We start from the raw sequence: 27,287 nt of genomic DNA on the forward strand, positions 1-27,287 counted from the left end.
GAAGTCCCATTCTCTGAAATACTGTTGAGATCCTGTTTTGCAATGAGAGGCTTACAGGGCAGCAGGGAAGACAAAGTCTTCATTTCATAGGCATGAAAATGATACTCCTTTTGTTTTGAAGGTAAAGTGGGAAGTCTCTTAATAGTTACATTAATAGGTAAATTTCATTTCTTTCTGTGTTAGGCACTGGGACCAAACTCCTTTTCTGTTCCCTCTCAATGTGGATTAAGTAGATTTGGACCATAGAGCCCATTCTCTACATTTGGAGTCAGTGAGCTAAACAGGCAACAAGGACTCCATCCCCTTCAGAAGTCATTCAGAACAAAAGATTTAAATCAAACTTTAGGTGGAGATAACTTCTATGCTAAAATTTTAGGAGTCATTTAACATTTTCCGTCAGTATGTTTCATTATATTTTTCAATGTGTGTACTACTTTTGGAATTCTTTTAAAGGCTCATGTTTTTAAAACAAAGTAACCTGCCTCTTAAAAAAAAAGTAGTAGTAGTCACTCAAAACAGCTTGGCTGTCACTGATGGGCTGTGCATGCCACAGTCCCTGGAGGACCCCACTGCAGGGCTGATGATTCACAGCACATGCAGACCGACAAAAACAAACTGCCATTTTTCTCCCAAATGAGGATTTATAGTCATGATTGCCACCCTCTGGGGGCACTTCACTGACTCCCTAATATAACACTCAAGGTGAATCTGATTAAAATCAAATTTGTCAGTGGTAAATCCAATGTATTTCAATATAAGAAAATTCTTTTTGATTACATAAAAACATTTTTATAAGATATTTTAGATATATATACAGTATTACACATAACTGGGATAGGAAGGTACAGCCTGAACTAATTTAATGGTTTTTAGATTGAGTCTAAACCAATGTCCAAAAGTGAAAAACCTGGTTATTTTGTACAACAAACAAATTCTGGCAAATATTGACAATATGGCAACAGAACTGAGTTCTAGTTCCACGTCTTTTCTTTCTGCTGAATATTGAATATTGGGGACAATCATGGGTAAGTCATTACCCTCTCTGAGAGGCAGTTCCCTACCTAACCTATAAATTGATAACAATCATTTTAAACTCTGTAAGGGCAAATTTATCGTTATTATGTTTATCATACTCCTAAGAGAATAACTATGTCCACTTCAACAATTTAATAAGGAATATTTGGAAGACATTAGAAAGATAATTTATTTAACTCCCCCTTCTCCCAAAAAAATCTGTGTTTTCTATATATTTTTTATTTAGCAACAGGTAAAAATTTTAACCAAAAACTTAATTTTAAAATGTTTAATTAATTTTTAAGTGTAGATAACCTGCCAACCTTGGTAAACTATTTAAACCAGGCCAACATGAATGAAGCTAGAACATAACACTATGTCACTGAAAAAAGAATCTGCCACCAACACTGCCATCTTACTTTGTTCAGAATTTCCAAGTTAAATACAATGTTTTATTCACGTTTGAATGAAAACATTCAATTCTCTTTTTTTTTTTTTCTCCAGATGGAGTCTTGTTCTGTTGCCAGGCTGGAGTGCAATGGCGTGATCTCGGCTCACTGCAACCTCCACCTCCTGGTTCAAGTAATTCTCCTGCCTCAGCCTCCCGACTAGCTGGGACGACAGGCGTGCGCCACCACGCCCAGCTAATTTTTGTATTTTTAGAAGAGACGGGGTTTCACTATGTTGGCCAGGATAGTCTCAATCTCTTGACCTTGTGATCCACCTGCCTCAGCCTCCCAAAGTGCTGGGATTACAGGTGTGAGCCACCGCACCTGGCCAAAAAACATTCAATTCTCAAAATGAATATGCACGGTCAGGAAGGTTATGTGTTGTTGGGATAATTTTACAAATGAGGAAGATGAAGATGATAAAGATAAGTAATAGATTCAAAGCCCACAGCTAGCAGTGGTGGTGTAAGTAGAAGCCAAACCCAGCCTTCTGGTTCACCCCGCCCAAGATCATGCCTGCCTCCAAACACCAGACTGTACTTTCCAATCTCAGTTTATCTGTAGACTTGTACAGAAGCACAAACTCTCCAGATCTTTTAGTTTCTAAGCAATATACTGATCTAATAAATGATTTAGAATGCCTTAAATCAATACTTCCCATTTTAAAAAAAATGTAGAGCTTAATAAAGTATTCAAAGTCAACGGCCCACTACACCCCAACCCCGACTGAGTAAAGCAATTTTCTTTACTCTATCTGAATAATTTTGTAGGAAAATAAATTCTCTGAGAACACTTTAATATCAGATAACTAATGTCGTTCATGGCCTATTGCGGCTTACTTATAAAACTTTGCTTAAAAGGTCAAGTGAACAGAATGTCTTAATTTATAAATTAGAAATTATAAATATTAATCTTTCCTGATATATCAAAAGACATAGAGATTTTTAACCAAGTGTTTTTCAATTTTTGAAATCCATTTTGTTTTAAACTCATGTTTTTAAAAAATCAGTTACTGAGCTATCATCATGTGTGTAGCCCTGTGCTCATTTAATCAATTAAACCATTGATTTTTATCTTAACTCTGATATTGCTTAACTCAGTATTCAAAAATGACACCCTGATAGATCCGTATCTGTGTACAGGTATGAATGGGGGGAAAAAAATCAATGCATAGTAAATGGCCTTTTTTTGCACTGCACAAAGACTGCTCTTACTCTTTACATAGCCTGCTGTCTGTCCTGTCTTGGGCTGTCAGGCAAGACTGGGCAAGGACACACCCAGTGCCCCCCACCAACACACCTTTATACCTTCACCTGGTTGGACCACCTAGAGAAGTAATCTTAGCACTGAGAAATTACACAATCTGACTGAAATTGTGCTCCCTTTATTAAAGGATTCTTTCTGGTCACCTTCCAGGCCATGAGAGTACTGAAGGGAAGATGAGTTGCATTATAATGTACCCCCTCTGGTACTAATGCTTAACACATCCCCTAACTTATAAAAGTGATTTTATAACTCCCCAAAATGAGCACAATGGGCTATCATTTGTTCATCATGACTGTGCCCATAAATCAAAGCACAGAGCTAATTAAAGCCTCATGATGGCAGTCTTCTGTCCCCACAGGATCAAGTTCAACTCCTCACCATGGCACACAAGGTCCACTATGGTCTGACCTGCTTCTACCATCTCCTCGCCTGCACCACCCTCCTCTAACACTTAGTACCCACTGTAGCAGCTGTGCAGAATCTGAATTGGAAAAAGGGGATAACTGTTTCACACTTCTACATTTTTGCACAAGCTTTACTTGCTGCCTAGAATGCCTTTCCATACCCCCTCCTCTGGCCAACCACCTGTAAGCCCTCCTAACAGTATTTGCCTTGTTAATTCCTTTCATTTGCCATTACTGAATCTAAGTGTCCCTTTCTCTTTCAGACAACTTCACAGATCCCCAGGAAGAATTGATAATTTCCCCCTCATATATACCATACACACCATTCAGAGGGTACTTAATGTGCTGTCAATCAAGTTACATGCTTTGAAGTCATCTTACTTTCCACCCAGTGAGCCCCAAGAAGATGGGAAAAAGGTCTGAGTCAGTTCTGAATTCCCAGGGCTCACCCAGTGCTGGTATAAATCAAACAGTCAATACTGGAGGAAGAATTAATATTGCTTAGCAGGCCAGATAATTCTTCCCATGCTGGGGGTGCCAGGCTGTAAGCAGTCAGAACTTGGCTGAGTCTTCACTCCCAGCCCTGGAGAAGATACTGCCTGACATCCCAGGGCACACGTCCAGAGATAAGGGCACACTCTCCCAAAAAGGAGCACTCCAAGTGGGATGTGCCACACAAGGAAAGAGTGAGGAGGCAGACACTGCACCAGTACTTCTTGGGAGTACTGGTGCAACCTAAAGGATGGGAATTTTCTTTTAATCATAAGAGCTTGCCTTTTATCTCAATTTATATGACTTTGTCTCCTACATTCATCAGTAAATGGCTGCTCTGTAATAGAAATAATTTAATCCAACAGAGCATCAATATAAATATTCCCCAAACTAAAATAAAGTCCTTACCTATGCAAAATTCAACCAGCCAACAATGTTCCTATCCCACCCCTACCACTAGCACACTCCACATACTTTGACTCAGGGGTTGCTTGCTTCTACTTTATACATCACATAATAAGGTTGGTTATATAGTTTCCAAGTCCCCTGTAGATTAAAAGCAGCATATTTAGAAGAGAGGTAAAGAAGACAAAAAAAAGTTACAAAAAACCAGACCCAAGAACCCTTGGTCCGTCTAGCGATCTGAATGATTTCTGCCCTACTGGATGCACAGTACATTACATCTAAAAGTACTTTTTTTTTTTTTTTGAGATGGAGTTTTGCTCTGTCACCCAGGTTGGAGTGCAATGGCGTGATCTTGGCTCACTGCAACCTCTGCCCCCCCGGTTCAAGTGATTCTCCTGCCTCAGCCTCCTGAGTAGCTGGCATTACAGACATGCGCCACCATGCCTGGCCTAAAAGTAGGTTTTTAAAGGCACAAATTATCAGCTTTCTAGGAGTGCTGACTATAAAAAATTAAACATTTCTCAATATATTCCTATAAAGCATAACTATATGTAAAATAAAATTTTATAAGAATTCTACTTCTAGAAATTTGCCCTCAGAATGTAAGTGGGCAAGATGAATACACCAATATGTTTAGTGTAGAACTGTTCGTACTAGTGAAAAACTAAATACTAAAGGTATTGAGAAACAGATTATATATATATATATATGAACACAACATGGCCATTTTTAGATCATATTCATTAACATGGGAAAATAGCCAAAGTATTGAGTTAAAAAATAAAGGCTGATGGGCTGGGTGCGATGGCTTGGTGGCTCACACCTGTAATCCCAGCACTCTGGGAGGCCAAGATGGGCGGATCACCTGAGGTTGGGAGTTTGAAACCAGCTTGACCAACATGGAGAAACCCTGTATCTACTAAAAATACAAAATTAGCTGGGGGTGGTGATGCATGCCTGTAATCCCGGCTACTTGAGAGGCTAAGGCAGGAGAATCACTTGAACCCAGGAGGTAGAGGTTGTGGTGAGCTGGGATTATGCCACTGTACTCCAGCCTGGGCAACAACAGTGAAACTCCATCTCTCTCTCTCTCTCTCTCTCTCTCTCTCTCTCTCTCTCTCTATATATATATATATATATATATACATACACACACACACACACACACACACACATATAAATGCTGGTAAAGAGAATGTGAAGTTATACAATTTCACTCACATTGTATCATGAGAATGACACGTGTGTATGTTTTGGTATGTGCATGTGGGCGCACATGCCCGCATATTATCAAACTGTTAAGAGTGACAACTCCTGTCTCACCAAACTGTTAACCGTGATTTTTGCTCCTTCACAATTTTCTATATTGCCTGAATTCCCTACAGAAAGATAGACTTTCACATAATCATTTTAAAAAATTTTTTAAAGACATACTCCAGAACAGGCATATTCATCACGAACGCCACTTTACAGGATAAAAGATACGGAAGAAAAAGGTATATAGATGAATGTCTGTAGCCAGTTTGGATGCAACTACCATGTGTTGCTTTCCATCTTTCTCCAATACTAGAGAAAGCAGCAGAAAGCTATAGACTCATCACTGCATTCATCAACACTACTAGAAAACACAACATTGAAAGTTAGAGTATCTATACATAAAGATATCTCACATAACACTCCAGTCACCCTATCAATTTCACAGTTTCTTAGTTCTATCTGGAAGAAGTACTTCATCAAATTTTCAATGTCAAAACACGAATGCATGCCAGTCTATGAGGGAAATACAGTCTTGAAGGAAAATATATGCAAAATGAAGGTAGACCTGTAAAAGCCCACTGGATGGCAAAGAGGATCCCTGGCTCAAAAAGTTTTGAAAATACCATTCTTTGCTCTACCGGTGGGATTTGATGGCGTGATGTCTCAGAGAAAGTTCTCCGCTCCCAGACATGGGTCCCTCAGCTTCCTGACTCAGAAGCACAGCAGCAAGCAACATGGGAAGGTGAAGAGCTTTCCTAAGGATGACCCTTCCAAAGTGGTGCACCTCACAGCCTTCCTGGGTTACAAGGCTGGCATGACCAACATCGTGCAGGAAGTCGACAGGCCAGGATCCAAGGTGAACAAGAAGGAGGTGGTAGAGGCTGTGACCATTGTGAAGACACCACCCATGGTGGTTATGGGCATTGTGGGCTACGTGCAAACCCCTCCAGGCCTCCAGACCTTCAAGATCGTCTTGGTTGAGCACATCAGTGATGCGTCCAAGAGGCATTTCTATAAAAACTGGCATAAATCTGAGAAGGCCTTTACCAAGTACTGCAAGAAATGTCAGGATGAGGATGGCAAGAAGCACCTGGAGAAGGACTTCGGCAGCATGAAGAAGTACTGCCAAGTCATCCGCAGCATTGCCTACACCCAGATGTGCCTGCTTCCTAAGCGCCAGAAGAAGGCCCACCTGATGGAGATCCAGGTGAATGGAGGCACCATGGCCAAGAAGCTGGACTGGGCCTGCAAGAGGCTCGAGTAGCAGGTACCTGTGAACCAAGTGTTTGGGCAGGACGAGATGATCGACGTCATCGGGACGACCAAGGGCAAAGGCTACAAAGGGGTCACCAGTCATTGGCACACCAAGAAGCTGCCCCGCAAGACCCACCGAGGCCTGTGCAAGGTGGCCTGTATTGGGGCCTGTATCCTGCCCCTGTGGCCTTCCCTGTGGCATGCGTTTGGCAGAAAGGCAACCGTCACTGCACTGAGATCAACAAGATCTATAAGATCAGCCAGGGATCCTTTATCAAGGACAGCAAACTGATCAAGAACAATGCCTCCACTGACAATGACCTGTCTGACAAGCCACCCTCTGGGTATCTTTGTCCACTATGGTGAAGTGGCCAATGACTTTGTCATGCTGAAAGACTGTGTGGTGGACACCAAGAAGCGAGTGCTCACTCACCCTTCGCAAGTCCTTGCCAGTGCTGACTGAACGGCGGGCTCTGGAGAAGACTGACCTTAAGTTCATTGACACCACCTCCAAGTTTGGCCGTGACTGTTTCCAGACCATGCAGGAGAAGACAGCATTCATGGGACCACTCAAGAAAGACTGAATTGCAAAGGACGAAGGAGCTTAATGCCAGGAACGGTTTTTGCAGTTTGTGGGGTCTTAAACGTTATTTTCCACTAGAAAAAAAAATACCATTTTTGAGATAGCATTCTGACAATGCTCATTCACAAAAGTTTTCTCTTTTGTGGGTTCTCCAGAGCAAGGGGCAAATTCAAGGAGGAGCGGGGAAGAGACAGTGCAAGCAAATAAGAACTTATATTTTCACTTTAAAAATATTTTGGAAAACACCAAAAATATTTCTGACATAGATTCAAATTTAATATTGGGGGAATAAGGTATCTGAAGGTATCTAATCTTAAAAAATTATGACTTGAGTACAATGCTAGTTACATTATTTCTGAATTCTAGTAATTTTATTCTTTATAAAAGGCACAAGAGTATTAAAAAGTATGAGTTAATTACAGCAACCTTCTTAGTCAAAATAAATAGCACAGAAAAACATGAATTTTTAAAAACAAGTATGGTAGATTACTCTGAAATGTCACAATGTCATTCCAGCAGACTAGCTGCTCATGAATACTTTTGTGAGGGTGGGATGCATACGTAGACAGGCAGACTGGCTGCCAGGCAGATAAGCAGGCAGGCTGACAGAGAAAAGGAAAGGAGATATGGAATGAAGATGAAGAAAGGGACTCTAGAGCAAATGGAAAAAAGAAAGAAAAATTCTATTCTGTCTCATGCTGCAGATGCCCTCAGGAAATGTCATTAATGACACGTTCTCATTACAGAAATTCCCTAGATTGGTCAGAGAACCTGCTTTTTTCATTCCCAGATCAAAAACTACATGCGCTCTTTTGTACATCAAGGCTCATGCATATATAGCAGGTGGCTAAGAAATTATTCTCTGCCCAGCATGTCCTCATCAAGATATATCTGTGGCCTGCTGTAACCTCTACTGACAACACTGACAGTTGCACCGGAAGACCAACACAAAGACAGAGCAAACAGACATTGAACAGATAATAAATCTGTCAAAATTGTATTCTGAGATTCAAGATTTTTTGGTTCACGTGATAATTTCCAAATGCATTTAGACCTTGAATCACTGAAGACTTTCTCGTTTTCCCAGCTTTTCTGTCAAGCTGCAGGATTCTTTTTTTTTTTTTTTTTTTTTGAGACTGAGTCTCACACTGTCGCCTGGGCTGGTGTGCAATGGCGCTATCTCGGCTGGCTGCAATCTCCACCTCCCAGGTTCAAGAAATTCTCCTGCCTCAGCCTCCCAAATAGCCAGGATTACAGGCGCCCATCACCATGCCCAGTTAATTTTTTGTATTTTTAATAGAGACAGGGTTTCACTATGTTGGCCAGGCTGGTCTTGAACTCCTGACCTTGTGACCCGCCTGCCTCGACCTCCCAAAGTGCTGGGATTATAGGTGTGAGCCACCACGCCCAGCCAAGCTACAAGATTCTTAAAGCTTCAAGAAAAGTACAGTATACTTGTACTTCAGGATACAAATGTGGTACCATGAAAACAAGCCTCTGGTGAGGGAGCACCTTCCTAAAAAGATAAGCCCCAACTAGGTGAGAGGAAGCCCCACAGAGTGCCCTCAAAGATGAAAGAACAAACCAAGATTCCACTGACACGTGGTAACTTTCAGCAGTTTTCATCTCTTCTCTCATTTCTTCTCCCCAAAGGAGTTTGCAAGTATGTGTCCCAGTACACCAAAATGCATTTATAGATCTTTAAGTTACAAACAATAAAGAAACACTGATCTAGAATATTCGAAAACCACGTTAAAGGCAAAGTCCTTCTGATGACTAATGAACTAAGTTCAAAATTCCACAATTTTATCAAATTGTCCAATTTCATAACTGTTCCTACTTCAAACAATAGATGCAAACAGAATGGATCTCCATTTTAAGGTTTCCTTGCAGCAAAATGCCCAAAGCCACAATTCTGACGCAAGAAAACTCAAAGCTCTCAGTCACCACACAGCAAAGTAGTTAAGAGTATAGCTATTTTTGAGCCACTGTGTGTGCAAATACTAGCTCTGCCATTTATTAGTTGTGTGACCAAAGCCAAATTACTTAATATCTGTGCCTTAGTTTATCTATCTCACAGGATTGTTGGAAGTTTTAAATAAATTAATACATGTAAAGCCTTTATAACAGTATGTGGCACTTGATGTAAGTATTTTCAAGGTTTTTAAAGAAATCAAGCAAGGTTTTGAAATGTGAACTGTTCCAACTTCCAAGAGGAAAAGGAGAAAGAGATGGTTTTGTAGGTTTTTTGCTTTGTTTTTCAAAGGATAGCTTTGACAGGCCACTAATTCAAACTAATTTTACATATACTCATAGTGTTTAATGTGTTAAGTGCTTTGCCTTACAGTTTGAGAGTATAGACTATCACAAACACACAATTGATTTAGAAAGCAGTACTTAGCCAGGTGTGCTGGCTTATGCCTGTGATCCCAGCACTTTGGGAGGCTGAGGTGAGTGGATCACATGAGGCCAGGAGTTTGAGACTAGCCTGGCCAACATGATGAAACCCCATCTTTACTAAAAATACAAAAATTAGCTGGGCATCATGGTGCATATCTGTAATCCCAGCTACTCAGGAGACTGAGACATGAGAATCACTTGAGCCTGAGAGGCAGAGGTTGCAGTGAGCAGAGTTCATGCCACTTCACTCCAGCCTGGGCAACAGGGCAAGACTCCATCTCAAAAAAAAAAAAGAGAGAGAGAGAGAGAGAGAGAAAGGGCAAAATAACACTTCTGTAAAACATAGGTAGAAGGAAAGTGTTTTTTTGTTTTTGTTTTCCCAAAGAGGGAGTCTCGCTCTGTCACCCAGGCTGGAGTGCAGTGGCGTGATCTCGGTTCACTGCAACCTCTGCCTCCTGGGTTCAAGCAATTCTCTTGCCTCACCCTCCTGAGTAGCTGGGATTACAGGGCGGCACCACCAGGCCCAGGTTTGTTTTTTTCTTTTTTCTTTTTTTTTTTTTTTTTTTTTGTATTTTTAGTAGAGACAGGGTTTCACCATGTTAACCAGGCTGGTCTCAAATTCCTGACCTCAGGTGATCTGCCCACCTTGGCCTCCCAAGGTGCTGGAATTACAGGCATGAGCCACTGTGCCCAGCCTAATTTTTGTATTTTTAGTAAAGGCGGGGTTTTGCCAAGGTGGCAATTCTCCTACCTCAGCCTCCCAAGTAGCTGGGACCACAGGCGCATGCCACCACACCTGGCTAATTTTTTTGTAGAGATGGGGTTTCACCACATTTCCCAGGCTGGTCTCGAACTCGTGAGCTCAAGCAATCCACCCATCTCAGCCACCCACAGTGCTGGGATTAAAGGAATGGGCCACCACGCCTGGCCCTTTTTCTCAATGTCTTACATTTGAAATATCCCATTATTTTATTTAGTGCAGGGGTGATAATTAAAATAATCGTAAGTTTCATCAGCATGAGATATGGAAAAGAACATGGAATGGACACAACCCTCGTTTTCAGGTAATTTATGTAAATATGCTGTTTGGCTGGGGCAGCCAATTTACTGTATCTTATTACTGATATTACCCATTTGCTGACTGGGGAAAGTGTAGATTTCTCCGAAAAGCAGATGGCCAATCTAGCACAGAATGCTGTTTTCTGACATAAGCAACTACCAGCAGAGAAGTAAACTCTCAATAATCAGAACAAGTCCCTTTGAACTCTATATAGTGCTCATTCTCAATATCATAAATAATACAACAAAAGGCAAAGGTTCCCTTGAAAAGACTCTTAACAACTAAAGATAAAGGAACTGGCCCATAAATGAGTGAGTTGGTAGAGGGCATTTGGCAGGAGCACATGGATAAAGAGCCTCAAAAATAAAATGAGAGCTAGTAATGTTCTCTGAGACAGTAAACTGTTCAAAAGTATGAAAAACATCTTTAAAACCCACACAAAGGGATTTTTAAAACAGGAAAATCTATTAACCCACAAGTTGTTGGGTTATTTTTCTTAAGCACACACATGTTTTGGAAACTTCAGAATCTCAAAATATATTCCTGATTAGCAACACTCAAGTTTCCAGCTGCCTTTACATTTGTTCGCTTTGTCAAAGCCCTAATTCTACCAAAGTCCTTTGTCCTACACAAATGCCAGCTCAGCTCACCTTACTAGAAAGGCTCTTCTGGTTTTGTCAGCTGTGCCCATGATAAGCAGCTGGGGAGTATGGAAAAACCATTTACCATTGACGGAAAAAGGGAGTAGCCATGGAGTTTCACCATTTGTTGCAGAAGTGGTTATAAAAAAAATGTAAATCAAAAAATGAAATTAAAAAGACTATTCATTGCTCCACACCTGCTCCAAAAAGCTTTGCAATCACCAATCCATGTAAAATAGCCACAGTTCAATTAAAAGAAGTATTAATCCTTGTTTAAACAGAGAGAGAAAAAAACTAAGAAGGTACAAAGCAAAGGCAAATCACTCAGGGCAAATTACTCAGAAGCAGGAAAAGAAATGTCCACAGATGCACTGGGGATAAACCAAAGGTCTTTCTGAAGTCTGTGTTTTCCTGATGTAGTACTCTAAAGGTATGGCATATCCAGGGCAGAGAAACATCAATTTGGAATGTATGCAGGAGAGCTTTTCACAACTTCAAAGCATTGAAATGTGTTCCTAATTAGTATGTAACGTATGAAAACCAAACGCAGATTAGGCCTCAAATATTTCTCATCTTTAGCACAGTCCAACTGCTGGGCATCAGTGCCAGTTTCCATTCCCTCCTATGCCCACCTGTGCCCACCACCCCAAGAAGTGTGGCTATCAGGAGGGCTCTCCCCTGAGCCTGTGCAAGAACCCCACTGAAAACCCCACATCCAAAGCTGGCCATGAGTCGAATCCAATCAGGCACCAACAGTCTGGGGTGTTTGCCTCTATTCAAAAGACAAGAGAGCCAATAGCTGCTCCGTAAAACCCAGGAAAGTGGACATCATCACCATAGCTAGCAGGATTATGCACACCCTGGGGCACAGGGGCTAAGGGAAGCCTCCCAAAAGAACTGAATGGATTTTCAATGAAGAAGCCAAGTAAACTACACTGCCTGGTTATGTTAGACAGTATGTGCTATACAGAGTATGTGCATTCTAGTACGAAACAATGAAAGAGAAAGCATTAACATTGATAGAATGCTAATGCAGGGGCCAAGATACTAGAAACAAATTATCTCAATTAATGCAACTGAGGCCCACAGGAGTTAAGTAACTGGCCCCAGGTCACAACAGTAGTAAGGGCTAAAACCAGAATCTAAACTCAGGTCTAACTACAAATTAAGTGTTCTTTCTGTCAAATCGGATGCCCTTCATTATTTTTCTCATTTTTCATGCTGCCCTGAAATAGTTAAGCTTCACCTATGGGCATCTATAGAGGTGATATCAAACTCAAGAGTGAGTGGAGCCTTTCCTGGACAACCCAGGAGTACATGCTGGCTTGGGAGAACTCCGTTAGATTCTCAAGTGTTTCCCTTTTACCACTTTTGATGAAAATCTTTCTCAAAATACTTGTCTTCTTGAAGAGAATATACCAAACACCATTACCCAGTATATGTGTTGCCCATGTCCATGGTGTTCTGCCATTAGAAATGACAGACTGCACTGCACCTTAGAGATGGAAGGGGCTGCACAGACCACTTAGTCAAACCCCAGGACTGCAGGAGTTTCCTCCAAGATTTTTACAAGCTGTCAGAGCAAAAAAAGTGAATATGAAAAGAAGGCCATTTACATGTGGTCCAATAGATCTAAGATTTAAGCAGTTTGGGGGACACAAGTTCCAATATTCCATCAACATTCAAAGTCACCCCACCGGCACCTGAGTTTTATCCAAGCAAACAGAAATAATACTCTTGCTAAAGCCAAATTGGTCGCCTATCCATCTTCACATTTTCTAAACCCTGTAATCTCAGGAATTCAGACTCAACCATTCATAAGGTTTTATGAGAGTGGTGGCTTGCTTTAGCCTTTGTGAATTTTCTTTCTTCCTTGCCCAGACTCAAAGGGCTATGTATACTTTTCACTACCATGCATGTTCTAAAAACTTTTATTCAGTTCAGAATTCTTACCAGCAAAGATCAAAGATGCTCTGTTTTAGCAAAGAAAGCAACATTTTATCTGGCAGAATTCTTAGGTGTCAGGAAAGTAGTAGTTTTTCTCAGTAGAAATATTACTGATGTTAGCATAAGTTTTTTGTTTTAAAAAATAAGATGTCCTATTACTTAAATCAATCCCAAAAGGTATTAGCATATATAAGAAAAAGTTCTGGCCAGGTGTGATGGCTCATCCCTGTAATCCCAGCACTTTGGGAGGCCTAGGTGGGTGGATCACTTGAGGTCAGGAGCTCGAGACCAGCCAGACCAATATGGTAAAACCCCATCTCTACTAAAAATACAAAAATTAGCTGGGCATGGTGGCATGTGCCTGTAGTCCCAGCTACTCGGGAAACTGAGACAGGAGAATTGCTTGAGCCAGGGAGGCGGAGGTTGCAATGACTTGAGATTGCACAACTGCACTCCAGCCTGGGTGACAGAGCGAGACTCTGTCTCAAAAAAAAAAAAAGTATTAACAGAATATTGTTATTTAGCAACCTTTCCAGGTCTTCTTTCACTCAAAATAAGATCAAGATTTCAATTATGACTGCCGCCAGCTGCTGGAGGTAAAGAGCAAGCCAGCCCCACTCCCATCACCTGCCTTTCATTATCCTCCCACCTCCGGGCTGCCTAGATCTTTAACCCAATGGGGTGGAGGCTGCTCGTCAGCTGCCTAGTCTCTTTGTTGACTGTACCTAGTTATTTTAGCACTATGCGTGAAACTTAAAAAGAAAGGAAATCCTAAATAAAAGCAAAATACAGGGTGTCTGAAAATTCAATAAACATACAATAAACTTATTTTTTAAAGTATGCAGGTTACATTTTTAAGTAAGATAATCACTGAATAACACAATTTTCCCTGTGTGTCCAGACTTTTTGGACACTGTATTTATTGTACCACTTTCAGGTTGAGAACGAGATTCATTGATTTGAAATTCAAGGAACTTCACCTGGAAAGGTGTTTGGAAGTTAAAGAAAATAACACTGAGCATGTTATTTAAAAGCATCCTGTTCCCTGACTTTGTGGACACCCTGTATCTTAATCTACTATAAATTAACTCCCTAATTTTCCACCTACTTCCCTATGCACCCTAAACACCAAATTTTTTCTTTTTTATTTATTTATTTTAGACAGAATCTTGCTCTGTTAACCAAGCTAGAGTGCAGTGGCACGATCTCAGTTCACTGTCACCTCCACTTCCCAGGTTCAAGTGATCCTCCTGCCTCAGCCTTCCAAGTAACTGGGACTACAGGAGTACACCACCACATCCATCTAATTTTTTTGTATTTTTAGTAGAGGGGGGTTTCGCCATGTTGGCCAGGCCGGTCTCAAACTCCTGACCTGAAGTGGTCCACCTGCCTCAGCCTCCCAAAGTGCTGGGATTATGGGCATGAGCCACTGCGCCCAACCCAAACTTTTTCTTTCTACACATAAGGCATCATGACTTTACTGCTGTATTTTGGAAAACTGAAGAAATTATTAAAGAATTGTTGGCATCATTAGAATCTAGTCAATTTTATTACTAATTGCTACGTAACTCTAGGTGAGTCCCTGATCATAAATAAAAATGTATCTTAAGATTACAAATGTTGATGGGAGTGCCACACCAAGGAATAGCAGACTACTCACTTAATTCCTTTGAAAAAATATCAGAGAAAAACTGAGGTAGAAAGGATTGCCTCTTTCTAATCCAAAATAGTAAAGATGCATTTTCCAGCTATGTTGTCACCAAATGACTGACAGCTATGTGTGGAGAGAATCGGCATCAGCATGCATGAGATAGCATGCAGGACCAGCCATCACCAGCCACACTTGTCTATCGGATGAACATGATGCTAGTCTTGGTTGCATTCATCTGGAAAGGACCAGCTTTTCACCTGCATTCCAGTTCTCATTTTCCTCATGTATCGGTATCACTCTACTGTCTATAGCTCAACCAAAAAGAAAAAGTTTAGCAGGTGGACCTTTACTAGTATAACACATGTTAGCTACAACTAAATTCATTTGTTATATCAAGAAAGAGATCTGCATTCCACTTCCACATGAAAAGCCCTAGTAAATTTTACATTTGTTTTGAACGGATTGTATTACATGTATCCACACAAAAAACTACTATATAATGCACTGTGATGGAGGGATCTATTCACTCCACACTGCATGAATACCTCAATTACTAAAGGGAAAAAGAGCCCTTCTTGTGGCATTCAAAAGGGTGACTATATGGAGTTACAGCTGAATAACAGGGAAAAATATATCACTCTGATGATCAAAGAGGTAATATACCGTATGTTAGTTTTCCACAGACAAGTGGCCACGTGTCACAGAATAAAACAAAATAAAACTACAGACAACTGCTCACCACTGAGGCAAGCATGTACTTTTATTCATCCTTTAATATGAAGCCATGACACGTAAAATGTCACTTTGAGCTTTGTGTAGGTTAGATGTACCTTGCCTTATTTAAATTCAATAGAGTCATAACGGAAAAAAATGTGGAAGATAATTTTCACTTTAAAAAAGAATTTGGAAAATATTCTTTAAAAAGTAAGTCCCAGAATGACTCATTCTACAAATACATTACATACTACAAGGAACAGTAAGTGTTTATGAATACATGTAGCAGGGACTACAGGCACTCACCACCACATCTGGCTAATTTTCTTTGGTTTTTGTTTTGTTTGAGACGGAGGCTGGCTCTGTTGCCCAGGCTGGAGTGAAGTGGCAGGATCTAGGCTCACTACAGCCTCTGCCTCCCGGATTCAAGTGATTCTCCTGCCTCAGCCTCCAGAGTAGCAGGGATTACAGGTGCACGCCACCACGCCCAGCTAATTTTTTTTTTTAATTTTTAGTGGAGACAGGGTTTCACCATGTTGGCCAGGCTGGTCTCGAACTCCTGGTCTCAGGTGATCCACCCACCTCAGCCTCCCAAAGTGCTGGGATTACAGGTGTGAGCCACCACACCTGGCCTATATTTTTTAAAATAGAGACTCGGTATTGCCATGTTGCCCAGGCTGGTCTTAAACTCCTGAGTTCAAGCAATCCACTTGCCTCAGCCTCCCAAAGTCCTAGGACTATAGGTGTGAGCCACCTCACCCAGCCCATGAATAATTTTATGCTTGTAGTAACAATTCTAAACCAGGGGTTAGCAATCTCTGGCATAAAAACCAAAGAGAGCAAAAGTCAACAGTGAAGACTTAATGCCCAGTGCATAACAGTATAATCTCCCTTGATTCAAGCTAACAGTTTCCCATAAACATTTCTTAAGTACCTGCTAGGTGCCAAACAATCCTATCTGGATCAGCATTTCCTACACCTACACCTCCTGACTTGACACACAGAAAGGACTCTGAGGCTGCATATGAATGCTGACGCTGATACCATATACCCAATATACTCAGATTTTGTCCTAAAAACTATGAGTGAATACTACATATTAGTACTTGCAAAAATTAGAGTTAAGTCTATCAAGAAAACCAATGTACACAGATGCTAATTGTTAGGAAAACTTTCTGGGGCTCTACTACTACAAGAGAGTACTTACTAATGACTGTCTGTGGGCTGGGCACAGTGGCTCATGCCTGTAATGCCAGCACTTTGGGAGGCCAAGCCAGGTGGATCACCTGATGTCAGGAGTTTGAGACCAGCCTGACCAACATGGCAAAACCCCGTCTCTACTAAAAATACAAAAATTAGCCAGGCATGGTGGCGGGAGCCTGTAATCCCAGCTACTCGGGATGCTGAGGCAAGAGAATCACTTGACCTTGGGAGGCGGAGGTTATAGTAAGCAGTGATCATGCCACTGCACTCCAGCCTGGGTGACAGGAGCGAAACTCCGTGTCAAAAAAAAAAAAAAAGAAATCTAATATAAAGACAGAGTAATAAACAGAACGGAATAGTCCTAAGGCTATTCAAAGTCATAAAGAATAGGCAAAACTATTTTCTCACCTTAAATATCACACAAGCAGGTTTAACAGTTTGCCTGTCTATCAGATGTAACTTGGCATCTGCATTGCTAATAGTCCTTTTTCAAAGAGTGCTCACACTTTCAGTTCCTTTTGAATGATAATAACTGAATCTCCTACCTACCCTAGGACTCAGACATAACGTCAAGCTGCAGATAAGCACTTTCATGTTCAGAGTAGAAATTTTTTGAGGGAGGTGTTTGTTTTTGTGGGAAGGCATTGTATAGGAAGGTTCATTCTGCTCTGTTCTAGTTTTTACTTGATACTCCATAAACAGTGAATGCAAATATAATTTATCCCTCATGAAAAGACATATATAAGACAAAAACCAATGGAAATGAAAAATTCCTAAAAGAGCTGTTTTCAATATGCACTAGAAAAAAGGATCCTCACTTCTTTGTGGTATTCTTTGTCTTCATACAGTTTTCAACTCAAAACTAGTCGTCCAAAGACCCTTTGGAAAAATGAAACTGCAAAAGGCAATGGATTACTCGACCACAAGTAAATCCCTACAATTTTAAGATGACAGTCTACTTCATTGCAATCGTTTAGACAATAAAGATTTAAAGGAAAAGAGAGGCAATAAAACACTTCACGAATCCAAAAAATTGCTTCCAGGATACAAAAAGGTTTCCCTACACATGGTCTAGCCTTGAAACTGCAGTAAGAAAAACATTTCTGAAGTAACAAACTGAAGATACAGACTTAATGTTAACTTCTCAACTGTTCTTTATTTATCTTTTTAATTTTTTTTTTTTTTTCAGAGACAGGATCTTGCCCTGTTGCCCAGGCTGGAGAAAAGAGGCATGATCACAGTTGCTCACTGCAGCCTTGACTCCTGGGTTCAGGCAATCCTCCCACCTCCACCACCTGAGTAGCTAGGATTACAGGCACGCACCACCACACCCAGCTAAATTTTTTATCTTCCCATAGAGACGGGCTCTTGCTACATTACCCAGGCTGGTCTGGAACTCCCGGCCTCAAGTGATCCTCCTGCCTCAGCCTCCTAAAGCACTGGGATAACAGGAGAGAGCCATTGTGCCCAGCCCAATTTCATGTAATTTTTATTATGGCTTAAAACTGAAAAGGTAGCCGGGTGTGGTGGCTCACGCCTGTAATCCCAGCACCTTGGGAGGCCGAGGTGGGCAGATCACCTGAGGTCGGGAGTTCGAGACCAGCCTGACCAACACGGAGAAACCCCGTCTCTACTAAAAAAATACAAAATTAGCTGGGCTTGGTGGTGCATGCCTGTAATCCTACCTACTTGGGAGGCTGAGGCAGGAAAATTGCTTGAACCTGGGAGGTGGAGGTTGCAGTGAGCTGACGTCAAGCTATTGCACTCCAGCCTGGGTAACAAGAGCGAAACCCTGTGTCAAAAAAAAAAAAAAAAATCTGAAAAGGTATTAAAGGGTATCCTTGTCCCTCAGTTTGTCTCAAGGTAAATTAAGGTTATCATTTTCTTGAGAATCCATCCACAAATGTTGTATGCATATATAAGCAACATATAAATATTTCTGTATTTTCTCCTTTCTACTCAAATGGCAGCAAAACACACATGCTGTTCTACACCTTGTGGAGTTTTTTCCCCCCCATTTAATATCTACATCATCCTCCTATCAGTCTTTTCCTTATTCCTTTTTAATAACTGCATGCTACCCCATCTTGGATGGACAAATTTTTATTTAAGCAGCCTTCTATAATGAACATTTAACTTGTTTCCAGTGTTTTGCTACTATAAACAAAGCTTCAATAAAACTTGGCCATTCTTCATTTCAGTTTTGCAAAAGATAAAAATCTGGATGTTAAATTGTTGAGTCAAATAGTTCTGTGCATTTATAAATCTGATGAATTCTATAAAATTATCCTTCATAAAGACTGTCCTAATTTACATTCCCATCCAAAATCTGAGTACCTATCTCCCCATTCAGGCTAACAACTAGCTAAATTTTTATTTTTATCAATGTGATAGGTTTTTTAAAAAATGGCATCTGGTGTAGTTTTAATTTTCATTTCTCTTATAAATCAAGTGAGTACCTCACCTTCTCATGTACATTTCTCTCTCATTTCTGTGAATCTCCATATTTGTCCTTTGTCCATTTTTCTACTGAAGTTTTAATTCTTTTTATTGGTTTGTTGACATTTTTCATACATTAAGGAAATTTGCCTATCTTTGTGGAGCTGTAAACATTTTTCAAACTTGTCTTTTGACTTTGCTTGTGGGTTTTTTTGTTTTTGTTTTTGTTTTTGTTTTTGTTTTGTTTTGTTTTGTTTGACGAAGTTTCGCTCTTTCGCCAGGCTGGAGTGCAGTGGCGTGATCTTGGCTCACTGCAACCTCTGCCTCACAGGTTCAAGCGATTCTCCTGCCTCAGTCTACTGAGTAGCTGGGATTACAGGTGTGTGCCACCAAGCCCGGCTAATTTTTGTACTTTTAGTAGACACGGGGTTTCACCATGTTGGCTAGGCTAGTCTCCGATCTCCTGACCTCATGATCCGCCAGCCTCAGCCTCCCAAAGTGGTTTGTGGTAGTTTTAAATATGCAAAATCTTTTACTTTTTTATACAGTCTAACTTATGAATCTTGTTTTTTTATTGCTTCAGTGTTTTATGTCAAGAAAAAAAAAAAACCTTCATTCTAAACTATAAAAGTTTTCTCCTCTGCTTAGTTCTATTTCTTTTGTGACTCTGCCTTTTAAATTTAAAGCTTGATTCATTTAAATTTCATTCTGGTGGAGGTATAAATTATAGATCCAACTTTATTTTTCTCCAGATGGCTACCCAGTTATCCCAACACCCTTTGAATAAATTCCCTCACTGATTTAAAATGCCACCTTTATCATGTCCTGTGTGTTTTGCGGTCTCAAATTTCCTGTCTTCATATTTTATTTCACTGATCTAGATCTATACATGTGCCTTCACACAGTTTTAATTATTGTAGCTTACTATCCTTTAATCTCTTATAGACTTGATCCCACCTCTCATTAGTCTTCTTTTTCATAGTGTTCCTATTATTGTATGCTCATTTCTATATTAATTTTAGCCTTAATTTGTCAAGCCAAAAAAAAAAAAAAAAATTCCTGTGGGCATTTTCACTGGAGTTACTTCCGATTTACAGACAAATTGAGGGAGCTTATTTACCTTTAAGAAACAGCCCTAATCTTATAGCTGGCAATTTTGTTCCACCAAATACAAATGATGTGATTCATGGCTCAACTAGAGCATTCATATTTCATATTAGTATGGGTCCAATCACAAGATGATGGTCTTCCTCATAGGTAATAATGGTGTTTGGCACTAACTTCCCTCCTACAGACAGAAGAGCTATATGAAAAACGTATGAATGTCAAGAGTACTGTTAAAATAGCAGATTCCCTGAGTTTACCCATAAATTAAATATAAATAAGGAACAATTCTATGGTCACCATATGTTTTCTTAAAATGGAAGCTAAAGACACAGGCATAAAGAATTTAAAAAGACCTCTACAGATGATCCAGAAAGGTTCTAAGCAATCTTTTCTTCTGAACATATCACCCCTAACATAATGGTTTATTTTATGGACTGTTTTCTAATTTTCCATTCAAAGGACATTCCAAATTAGAAAATCATGTCCATTCTACTCCAACATTCCTACAGAATTATTACCACATGTATAGTATCTTTTATCATCAAGTAGATGAAAGCAAAAGGCAAGATAGGAACAAAAAGAGAAAATATTTTACATTAATATTTTACAGTTTGTAAACACTAACAAAAACTCTCTCATTTGACACATATGCATAGTGAATTATGAATAAATACATTAAAATGAAGAATAATTTTATAAGCAATATTTTTAAACTTTCACTTCTACCACACCCTATAATTTTAATGCTAAAAATCTTAGATATCAAAACAAAAATCCCTGTTGAAGGGTGAGGGGAGTAAGATATGATATTAAAGAAGTAGGTGGGGCCAGATGATGAAGGGTCTTGTAGGCAACAGTAAGAATTTTAGACTTTGGCCATAAGAATAGTGAAAAATCCGTAAGATTTTAAGCAAGAAAAGATTGTGACCATTAGCTGATTTTTAAAGATCATTTGGTAACAATGTAGAAGATGGGTTATTTGCACGGTGACAAGGGTAGAAATAGAGAAAATAAGTTACTGCAATGAACCAGACATGATTATTAGACTTAGGGTAGGATTGGTAGCAGCAGTATGATGAAGAAAGGATTCATTTAAGAAATACTGAGTAGAAGAAATTTTAGCAGTCAAAATGTTCTAATATTCCCCCTCCAAAAAAAAGTCCCAGTGGTTACTGACACATTCTACCAAAGCTTCAATAAATCAGTACTTAAATGTAAATAGAGCCGGGTGCAGTGGCTCATGCCTGTAATCCCAAGCACTTCAGAACACCAAGGTGGGAGGATTGCTTGGGCCCAGGAGTTCGAGACCAGTTTGGGCAACATACTAAGACCCCGTCCATCTCTATAAGATTTTTATTTTTTTAATGTAAATGAATAAAAAGAGTTCTGGAAGTATGCAACCAAACTGATAATAGTGGTTAGTTCTGGAGAAAGGAGGTGAAAATTATGGGTAACAAAGAGATACTATTTTTATAAGAATACATTCATGTATGACTTGTATAATTTATAATTTTCTAAGAAATTTTCCTACAAATTAAACACAAAAAGCCTTAATTCATATCTAAATTAAATAACTAACTGAAAAAAGAAATATTTAAAGAGGTAAAAATGATAAGACACTACTAATTTTTTGACTTGAACAACTCAGAAATGATATAAATGATGGTGTCATTTATAGAACTAGGAAACTAAGAGAGAAAGGCAGGTTTGAAAGGAAAATAATTAAGTCCGAGGCACAAGTGTAACAAATAAATAAAGATGTCCTATGACTAGGTGGACTACAGGAGTCTGGAGCTCAGGATAAGTGAACACTTGAACCTGGTACATAGTAGTTTGAGAGTAGACGAGAGTAGGAAAAGGGCCCAGGAAAGCGGGAAGAAGGTGGCTTAACTAAGACTGGAGTTACCAAAGAGGTAAGAGAAAAACCAACAGATCTTGATTTATCAAAGTCCAGTAAAGGCTGTTATGAGAAACAGTGGTCAGTTGTGTTCAGTGCTACTGAATTGTCAAATAAGATGAAGAATGAAGAGCCCACTGAATTTAGCAACACTGGCATCTTTAGCAGGTTCAGTGGAGTGATGGGGCAGAGACCAAAGTTGAAAGAATGAAGTACAAGGTGAAGAAATAAAGCAAATGTGATCACTCTGAAGAAATTTGGATATGAAAAAAAAAAATCAGGCAGAGGGTAAGAATGGGGTAGAAAGGTTCAGTATCAAAGGAGGGCTTTTTTATTTTTAAGGTGGAAGAGATTTCTCCATGTTTAAATGGCATTTATGCGCAATGGTAGAAAGGGAAAGAATGATTATTTTTTAATAATGCCCCAAAATTAATATAGGAAACAAACTGGAATGCTGCTCATTTCTGTAGTATGACAGTGAGACATCTCAGCCATCAGTAAATGGAATTTATTCACTCCGAAAGATGATAAATCAACCAAACAAAAAACCTCTTCTGTAGACATGAAAGGAGATCTGCTTACATTTAAATCATAAGGGAACTTTTAGAACATTCACATCAAAATGGAAAATGGAACTTAAAATTAATGTGCTTAATGTCCAATCTGTAAATTCTAAAATATACTTTATCAAAATATTCAGGTGAGGGAGTATAATAATATAATAGGTCAACTTTCTCTGATTCTTCCACAGATTAAAGGTTTTACAGATGCCTTGAAAGGAAACTGATGAGTACATGAATAGCTTAGTTATTTACACCCCTTGAGGCACATACACAGCACACCTAATGGTTCTGCCCTGAGGCAAAAGACTTACAGATTGCCCTCCTAATTGCTCCCTGGACACTCAGTACACAAAGCCACGTGATCCGGAGGTACAGATTCCTATATAAAACTCACCTTTAGGAAAAAAATCAAAAGATAAATATCTTGCCAACTACTTCTAAACAAATACAACTCTTTTATAATACCCAAAACCTAACAAATCACCATGCCACACACTAGCTAATATACCTAACAAAATTCTGACCTGCTTATCTTTAAAATAAAAGCAATTTAGGTAGACATTAACCAATTATTTCAACAACATCATTACCCAATAAACTTCTGAACATCTAGTTTTACTATAAATGCAGTGCCAATTTTATAATTTCAAAATGAGAAATTTCATTTCTAAGGAATGCCTGTTATATCTTCATAATAAGCATAGATAGTTGATAAAGTCATCAATTTTAAGAGTTTAAAATATAAAATAAAATCTAGGTGAAGGAGGTAAAAGAACTTTCTAAACTTGAAGAAATTCAGAACTGGCGACCAAACATCTGAAAAGGCAAGGAATTTTTCTAAGTTTAGGGGAAAAAATAATAGAAACTGAATTCCTAAAAATAAAAAATCTTCCACTCCTCTGTCCCCAGGACATATTCCCCACCCTGGGGCAGAGCCCAGATGCGGACCTGAAAGTGTCCCCAGAGCCCGTGCTGTCCACCACTATGGCCCTCCACAACCTTTATCAACTGATGCAAAAGAGGATAGGAGTAAAGTTCACAAAATAGGAGATGCAATGAATAAGCAAACATATGGGAAAATACGTAACTTTGTGAGTAACTTTAAATTTTCACATTAAAACAACAGGTAACTTGTAAGGGTTCTTTTGTTTTTTATTTTGCTGTTAATTGGCAAAAAATGTAAAACTATGCTAATATCCAGTGCTGGCAATTGGTGTGTGAAACTGGTAGGCAATTTGGTAATACATATAAAGTGCCATAAAAACATCCAACATGCCCTTTCGCCCACTATTTCCTCTTCTGGAAGTCTGTATTAAGGGCGAAAGAAAATACGGGCAGAGTGAAGGGCAGTGCTTTCTCCACATGCACAAAGACATTCATCTGAGCCTCACGCATAAAATGAAAACTTGGAAACAAATTTAAATGCCCAAAATAAGACAACGGTCAAATAAAATATAAATCCACTGAATTATTTATGTTTACACATAACATGTATATAACAGAAAAATGCTTCTCATACAATGTCAAACCAAAAAGAGCTAGATATAAAAATGTGCAAACAATGAAAACCTGCATTTAATGCACAGAAAATACAAGGAGGAAAAAACACTAAAATAGTGACTATGCTTGGTTAACACAATGGTATAGAATGACTTTTCCCATTTCCCAGTATCTTGCACATGTTTCAAAATGTGATTTCATTGCTTTTACTATTTTTATACAGTTTTAAAAAATGGGAGGGGAGGATTTCATAAGGTATTTGCAAATTTAAAATAGAATAATACAAATCTGAGTGTTCTTTGAAACTTGTTTAAAAATCAAAAATAACAGTGCAATAAGGATGATTCATAATTTGTTTGATGCAGTTCAAGTTCTTTTGTACAGAGGATGCAAAAAAAATGGTTATGATCTCACTTGGGGTCTTAGAAGTTATCTCAGAAGTTATTTAATTCTAAATAAAACTGGAAAGCCATTTGAGTGTTAAGTTGGAATGTTCCATAATCTGATTTACGCTATAGCCTCTGTTTTCTAGTTTGTTTTTTGGTAAAATCTGACATCTTACATGTCCAGTGAATTATCTGTGGGAAGAGAAAGAATCATTTACACCACCTAACTCTTAATCTAAAAAACTAACATCATTAGGTAAAAAAATCATTTTTAGTAATATTGCAAATCTTAACATCTCCCCTACTACACTGACAGTTTCTGAGGTATGGCAGGGATGCATCTTATTTTCACATGGTGGGTAGTTCTCACATAAGTATACAGAGTTGTGCTTGAGGAGGTATACAAGGGGAAAAACTAATGCCCCATCAGTCAAGATCATCACAAACCACCACTCAAGTAAGCAGACATAAATAGGGCTGTCCACATTCAAATAAATCTTTCTTAGATAGTAAAATATTTCTGAGAGAAGAGGTGAGTACCCAAAGCACCAAACCAAAACAGTTCAGGCAAGCCCCCAGGTCATCTAAGCCTGAGCCCTGGAATACTCAATTGTAGCCAACCATAAAGTATACATTACTACAATGGATTCTGAGAATTTGGCCTTTTGGTTAGTGGTGGTTAACACAGAATGGTCTTTCACTAGGCCATGTCAAAAGAATGTATCTGAGTTTGATCCAATGACCAAATTACATAGATAATTCTGTAATATAGTAACTTGGCTTTCATTGACCTATGCTGAAAGATCATTTTGATTGAAATAAATGTTATATAAGATAAATTCTCCAGTAGGGACTGAGGCATTTTAGTTAACCAAGGCTGCTACATTTGCTATTAAAGCCACTGGGTCTTCAGGTCTTAGAAAAATATAGTAGGAAGAAGTTTATAATCTATATCCAGTACCCAATGAAGTGATGTACAACATACTAAAAGCACCAATGAATATGTGTAAATACTCTAGTTTAAAAAGGACATCACATACAAAATATTATTTGATAACTAAAATGTATTTAGACCTTTTTTTGTATCTTTCAACATGCTCCCTTCACACATTATATGTCACTTCATATTCAAAGAAGCCTTTTTAGTTAAGCAAGGCAGGTATTATCACCTCATCATAGGTGTGGTAAGTGGGAAGCTTAAGTGATCTACAAAAGTTCATATAGCTGCTAGATGTCAAAGCAGAAACTACACTTGTAGGGTGAACGACACTCTCATTTGCCTCTCCTCCCCTTACCAGATCTCCATCAGAGAGCTGACTGAGTTACTTCTTACGCAAGCAATGTGATCAAAAAGAAATTATTTGATGATATCCCAGATATATGTCCTTTCTTGATAGCTGGCCAGCAGTAAGAGCTGTTTCATCTAATAACACTCCATAATAGAAAATCCATAGATTTTTACCCAAAAGGCAAACTGGTAATTTAAAAGGTAAGCCTCCTACTGAGCCAAAGTCCAAACATTATTTTAAAAGAATTTATTTAAAACTTCAAGGACTAACATAAAGGAAAACCAGAGGCAGACTGCTCAGAGGTTTTTCTCCCTTGTTTTCTACTGTTTACATCAAGCAAGACATTTCAATTACCTAGAATAACTATGCCAATTATTTTGCATAGTCATTTGGCAGTGGTCCTAAAGTCCTAACTTATTATACCAATTAATATGAATACTTTTAAATTATTTCAACTGAATAAAATGTTTCTAAACTTTAAAATAGCTATCTTCTTAAGTATGGAGACTTACTGGTGTATCTACTATGAATTACTAATAATTATGTTTTATATAAAATACAGTAGCTAACATGTTTTGAGTTCTTCATTATGTACTGGGCACTCAGCTATTTAAACATGAAATCTCACTGAATCTTCACAACAATCCTATGGTGTAGGTTTTTGAGACAGGTGCTTTCTCTGTCGCCCAGGCTGGAGTACAGTGGCACCCTCACAGCTTACTACAGCCTCGACCTTTTTGACATCAAGCGATCCCCCTGCCTCAGCCTCCCAAGTAGCTGGGACTACACGTATGTGCCACCACACCTCACTGAATATTTTTTAAATTTTTTGTAGAGATGGAGGCTTCCCTATGTTGCCGAGGCTGGTCTCAAACTCCTGTCCTCAAGTTATACCTCTCATCTTGGCCTCCCAAAGTGTTGGGATTACAGGCATGAGCCACCATGCCCGGCCACAAACAACTTTTAAATCTACTTTATAAATGTGAAAACAGAGGCACTAAACATTACTTAACCAAACAGAAGGTAAGAAAACTGGGATCCGAATGTACAAAGTCTAGCCACTATACTATATGGCCTCTGTGATCTACCTGTTCTCTTGTGTGGCTTTGGGATAATGGAAAAAGCATAGCCTCCAGACTCTGACTAACTGGGTTCAAATCCTAGCTCCTGTGCTTGTAGATGCAATCTTGAGAAAGCTAGAGAAAATGTTCTTGCACTTCTCAACAACAAAAGACACATAAAGATCTGGGTAAAGTGGCTCATGCTTGTAATCCCAGGACTCTGGAAGGCCAAAGCAGGAGGATGGACCACTTGAGGTCAGGAGTTCAAGACCAACAGAGTGATACCCCATCTCTAAAAAACCTTT

General features: G+C 39.1%; 1 protein-coding gene and 1 pseudogene across 1 annotated transcript in view; one reads left to right on the plus strand and one right to left on the minus strand.

The window, feature by feature from the left end:
- Positions 1-27,287, minus strand: part of ZSWIM6 (zinc finger SWIM-type containing 6) — a 217,391-nt gene that overhangs the window by 149,694 nt on the left and 40,410 nt on the right. The gene's annotated exons all lie outside the window — the stretch shown is intronic.
- LOC140711505 (large ribosomal subunit protein uL3 pseudogene) lies at positions 3,904-7,851 on the plus strand (annotated as a pseudogene).

The sequence above is a fragment of the Chlorocebus sabaeus genome, chromosome 4 (assembly GCF_047675955.1).
Source record: "Chlorocebus sabaeus isolate Y175 chromosome 4, mChlSab1.0.hap1, whole genome shotgun sequence".
In the NCBI taxonomy this organism is placed as follows: domain Eukaryota; kingdom Metazoa; phylum Chordata; class Mammalia; order Primates; family Cercopithecidae; genus Chlorocebus; species Chlorocebus sabaeus.